General features: G+C 33.9%; 1 long non-coding RNA gene across 1 annotated transcript; it reads right to left on the bottom strand.

The window, feature by feature from the left end:
• Nucleotides 1–2,659: 2,659 nt before the first annotated feature.
• On the bottom strand, nt 2,660–3,076 carry LOC131253398 (uncharacterized). Its single transcript, XR_009175147.1, has 2 exons — nt 2,905–3,076; nt 2,660–2,807 (listed from the first exon to the last, which is right to left on the bottom strand). It is a non-coding gene; the product is annotated as an uncharacterized LOC131253398 (long non-coding RNA).
• Nucleotides 3,077–5,761: the final 2,685 nt, after the last annotated feature.

The raw sequence follows: 5,761 nt of genomic DNA, 5'->3' as shown, positions 1-5,761 counted from the left end.
GATCTTAGAATGTAAATTGAATGATCTTGAAATGTAAATTGAATTTTAAGTACACGCCTTGCAGGACCAATTAAGTGAGCATGTCAAGATTACAAAAGGTACCTAATGTCAAAGCCATACGATTTTTTCATGAAAAACTAGTTAAATTAAGTTGTGATGGAATATACAATTTCATATATTAATGCGTTCGTGGTTGATTCATGACATCTTCATATGAATTGCATTCATATCATTGTTCTGTTAGTATCATGTTTATATTTTCTATGTTATTATTCATTTCGTTTGGTGAATTTAAGTGTGATGGATATGATTTCACCAGGCTTATAGCTCACCAATTTGATAACTCTTATAGGTTTATAGAAAAAAAGAGGAGCAAAAGATAGACAATACCTGAATGACTATTTTTATTAAAATTTAGGCTTTAAATTGGTTTCTTTTATTTATTTGGGAATTTACAATAAACTTAAGGTAGAGAGAGTTATGAGAGGGATTTAATAGTAGTAAAAGTTTTGGATTTCAAGATTCATGAAGCTATTTTAAATTTGTAAGCTTTAATTATCATGCTTTGGATGATTTAATAATTGACTAGTTTGGATGTTTGATTATTTGAACTTGAATGTGATGAATGAATCGATGAAATATTAGTTCACATCCTAGAATTCGGGATTAAGATCACTGTACTCGGGTTTCAAATTTTGGGGCATGATGGATTGTCTCTGCCCTTGTTCTCGATTTGGCTTGTTCCCTAGTGCGAGTGCGAATAAGTAGAGTAAAGTTGGGATATGGGTATGAGATAAGGTACTTAGAGATATATGTGTTTGTTAAGTTGATGATGATAGAAATTTCATTCCTCGTCGTCAATTAGAGATTTCATTATAGTGATCATGTACCATTATCATCCTACATAAGATGACAAGACTCATCATTAATTCCTCTATCTCAAGGTAGCCAAGTCACTCTCCTTGGCACCATATTAATTTTGTGCATAAATCGATCGAGAAAGGCATAGGATAGTCTCTCAAGTCTTGATAACATGATAGTCAAGTGACGTGTACTAGTCTACACATCGCCTTTAAAAGACTTTTAGAATATACGACTTAAGGTCCATCATTACCTGTTATGACATTAAGCTCACTATAAAAAGTGTTCAAATGTCCTGTTGGGCAACCACTATCATCCTATCTCATGAACTAGGGTACCTCAAAGTTGTCGAGTACCGAGGAATCTAAAAAGGGAATAGAGATCCCCAAACACAATGGATGGAAGATTAACACCCTATTGCATTTACATCTTATTCTCTATTACATGGAGTTTTCCTTAGACACATTCTCAAAGTTTTTCAATCTTCAAAGGTGATGAAGACTAAATATTGCATATTCATCTCCTTAATTGCATTAGTTTTGGATGCATTCAAGTAGTAAATTAATTTACTAACATATGTTTTCTACATGTGAGGTAATTCATAAGCTAAAGAGGAAATCATGCTTAAGAAGGATGAATTAGAGCTCAAAAAATGATCAAGTGAAGTATTGAATGCTTTGAGGATAATATTGAAGAATTCAAGTGCCAAATATTCAAGAAAACCAAGTACCAAAGATTAGGAAAAGTCTGAAAAATCACACAGTCAAGTAATAGAAATAACAAATTGTTTGGTCCCCCCTAAGGAGTTTGTTGCGACTGAAATTTTCAAAAATAGTCTAGCAAGAATCAGTGATTTCCAAAGCTAATTCGGTTCAAAGGTTAGGTGTCATCGAAGGGATGTTCAGTGCCACTGAAGGCACGTTCAGTACAACCCAAAGGAGAGAGAGTTCAAGCATATTTCAAAGATATTCAATCGTAACCAAAAGTTAGTTTGGCTTGACTTCGATGCAACCGAAGTGTAACCAAAGTGTAAAAATTTGAAGTTACTCTAAAGTTTTTATGAATTTTCTCTATTTAAGTAGGTGAATTAGATTATTCTATGTACGAATTAAAGCTTAGGAGAGAGACCAAGGGCTGACAAAACTTCTATAAAACTGTCATTCTTCTTCAATCTTTCAGTTCTAGTTTATTTATTAAGCTTTTGTTTTGTTTTGTTTATGATGTTAGTCATTCTTGGTTAATCTCTTAGCTAAGGCTGAAAGGATGAACATTTTCATTGATATTTGATATGGAATTCATTTTCAATGAAAATTTTAGATTATTTATGTTGAATTGTGATTATATGTAATTGAATTCTTATATTGGAGAATTAATCAATTTGTAAAATTGATTGATCTATTGTCACCTCCATGTACATTAAATGCTTTCAATTATCTGTAATCACTACCAAAAAAATAGGCAAAGGATACGAATAAAAGCCATAGCCATAGACCTATGGCTACGGTTTTAGTCCGTAGCACGACTGTAGTCGTAGGTTCCATAACAATAGGTCTTGAACCTATGGCTATGAATTTAATCCGTAGCTATTGATCCCAATAGCTATAGATATAATCTGTAGCAATTATATCTGTAGCGAAAACCAAAAACAGCTACGGATATTATTTGTAGCTAAAAATCCATAGCAATATGCCAAATTTAATAATCGCTACAGCTGTCAGATAACTGGCTAAGGTTAATATCCGTAGCTATTTCGTACATTAAAAAAAATATAATCATTTATTCATTCAATTACCACATGCATAATCATTCATTCATTCCATTACAATCAATTACAATCATTCATTCATTCAGTTACAATCCTTCATTCAATCAATTACAATTACAATTACAATAATGCTGAAAATACAAATCTTTGACTTCATTAGAGAAATTTGCTCGACTTCACCCTGAAATTTCAATGATAAAGAATTGAAAGAGAAGATATATTTTAACGGTATGATATTTTTTGCACAAGTAAATAGGCCTTTTTCAGCCATCACCCACCTGAAGAATCAAAAACCGATTGTTGTCCAAGTCCACTTCTTTTCCTTTCAATTTCTTAGTGACCTCTGTAAAATTACTTCCACAGTCATTTATGTAGTACTTTGAAGAGTTGTCTCGAAATACAACTCTAGTAATAACAAAGTCACTTCCTCTAACAGCTTCTATATTCCATCATCCTACAAAATAGTCATCGCATTCATAAATCAGAATGACCATTGGGAGAAAGAAAAGCAAAGTGAAAGAAGTGCATCATGTATAACCATTTTTTTTCTTAATGAATTAATAAAAACTCGAAGAGGAATAAAATTGACATAAAAGGAATGGTCTCACCATATGGTTTGTAGGTTTAGGTGGGGGAGTTGAGATTAAGATTAGGTGTCGGTTTAGGTTTAGGGATTTAAGAATACATTTAGGTTTTAGGTTTAGGTTATAGGTTTAGGTTTTAGGATATAGGTTTACGTTATAAGTTATAGCTTTAGGGAATTAAGAATAGGTTAAGGTTTAGATTTAGGAAATTGAGTTCGGGTTCGGGATTAGGTTTAGGTTTGGGTTTTCAAGTTTAGGTTAGGGAGTTAGATTAGGATTAGGTGTAGGTTCAGGTTTAAGAATTTGAGAATACATTTAGGTTTTAGGTTTTAGGTTATAGGTTAAGGTTTAGGTTTTAGGTTTAGGTTAAGGTTAGGTTATAGGTTTTAAGTTTAGGTTATAGGTTATAAGTTAAGGTTTTAGGTCATAGGTTTTGGTTTAGGTTAAGGTTATAGGTTTAGGTTAAGGTTTAGGTTTAGGTTTAAGTTAAGGTTTAAGTTTAGATTATAAGCTATAGGTTTAGGGAATTGAGAATAGGTTAAGGTTTAGGTTTAGAAAATTGGGTTCGGGTTCAGGATCGGGTTTAGGTTTGGGTTTTTAAGTTTAGGTTTAGGTTAGGGAGTTAAGAATAGGATTAGGTGTAGGTTTTGGTTCAGGGATTTGAGAATACATTTAGGTTTTACGTTTAGGTTTAGGTTTTAGGTTATAGGTTAAGGTTTAGGTTTTAGGTTTAGGATAAGGTTAGGTTATAGGTTATAAGTTAAGGTTTTAGGTCATAGGTTTAGGTTTAGGTTTAGGTTAAGGTTTAGGTTTAGGTTTAGGTTTGGGTTAAGGTTTAGGTTTAGGTTATAAGCTTTAGGGTTATAGGAATTGAGAATAGGTTAAGGTTTAGGTTTAAGAAATCGGGTTAGGGTTCGGGATCGGGTTTAGGTTTGGGCTTTCAAGTTTAGGTTTAGGTTTAAGTTAGAGAGTTGAGATTAGGATTAGGTGTAGGTTTAGATTTAAGGATTTGAGAATACATTTAGGTTATGGGTTTAAGTTTAGGTTTAGGTTATAGTTTTCGGTTTAGGTTTAGGTTATAAGCTATAGGTTTAGGGAATTGAGAATAGGCTAAGGTTTAGGTTTTGGAAATCGGGTTCAGGTTCGGGATCGGGTTTAGGTTTGGGTTTTCAAGTTTAGGTTTAGGTTTAGGTTAGGGAGTTGAGATTAGGATTAGGTGTAGGTTTAGGTTTAGGGATTTGAGAATACATTTAGGGTTTAGGTTTAGGTTTAGGTTTAGGTTTTAGGTTATAGGTTAAGGTTTAGGTTTTAGGTTTAGGTTAAGGTTAGGTTACAGGTTATAAGTTTAGGTTATAGGTTATAGGTTAAGGTTTTAGGTCATAGGTTTTGGTTTGGGTTAAGGTTATAGGTTGAGGTTAAGGTTTAGGTTAGAAGCTATAGGTTTAAGGAATTAAGAATAAGTTAAGGTTTAGGTTTAGGAAATCGGGTTCGGGTTCGGGATCAGGTTTAGGTTTGGATTTTCAAGTTTAGGTTTAGGTTTAGGTTAGGGAGTTGAGATTAGGATTAGGTGTATGTTTAGGTTTAGGGATTTGAGAATACATTCAGGTTTTAGGTTATAAGTTAAGGTTTAGGTTTTAGGTTATAGGTTAAGGTTTAGGTTTTAGGTTTAAGCTAAGGTTAGGTTTTAGGTTATAGGTTAAGGTTTTAGGTCATAGGTTTATGTTTAAGTTTAGGTTAAGGTTTAGGTTTAGGTTATAAGCTTTAGGGTTATAGGAATTGAGAATAGGTTAAGATTTGGGTTTAGAAAATCGGGTTCGGGTTCGGGATCAGGTTTAGGTTTGGGTTTTCAAGTTTAAGTTTAGGTTTAGGTTAGGGAGTTGAGATTAGGATTAGGTGTAGGTTTAGGTTTAGGGATTTGAGAATACATTTAGGGCCCGTTTGGCCGGGTGGATTGGGAGGGATTAAATGGTATTAGGGTGGATGGCATGGATTTCTAGGTAATAATGGTGTTGTCGGTGGATTGTCTGGAGATCCATGGGATTGCTATATTCCTGGATTGCTATATCCAGTCTGTTTGGCACGCCTGGGCAAACCCGGGATTAAACCTTCTCATCCCTTCCAATCCCTCAAACCAAACACGTCCTAGGCAAATTTGAAAGGATTAGGGTGGATTGGATGGGATTTAAAGGTAATGATGGTGTTGTCAGTGGATTGTCTTAAGATCCATGGGATTGGGATTTGACTTCCAATCCCTTCCAATACCATCCAATCCCCTCCAATCCGACCGGCCAAACGGGCCCTTAGGTTTTGGGTTTAGGTTTAGGTTTAGGTTTAGGTTTAGGTTAGGTTATGGGTTAATGTTTAGGGAATTGCGTATAGGTTATAGGTTATAGGTTATAAGTTAAGGTTTAGGGAATTGAGTTTAGGTTATAGGTTATAGGTATAGGTAATAGGTTTTGGGATTTGAGAATAGGTTTAGGTTAAGGTTAGAAGTTTAGGTTAAGGTTGTGAGTATAGGTTTAAGTTATAGGTTATAGGTTAAGGTTATAGG

This window comes from Magnolia sinica, chromosome 8 (assembly GCF_029962835.1).
Source record: "Magnolia sinica isolate HGM2019 chromosome 8, MsV1, whole genome shotgun sequence".
NCBI lineage: Eukaryota > Viridiplantae > Streptophyta > Magnoliopsida > Magnoliales > Magnoliaceae > Magnolia > Magnolia sinica.
This window is presented reverse-complemented; position numbering and strand designations above follow the sequence as displayed.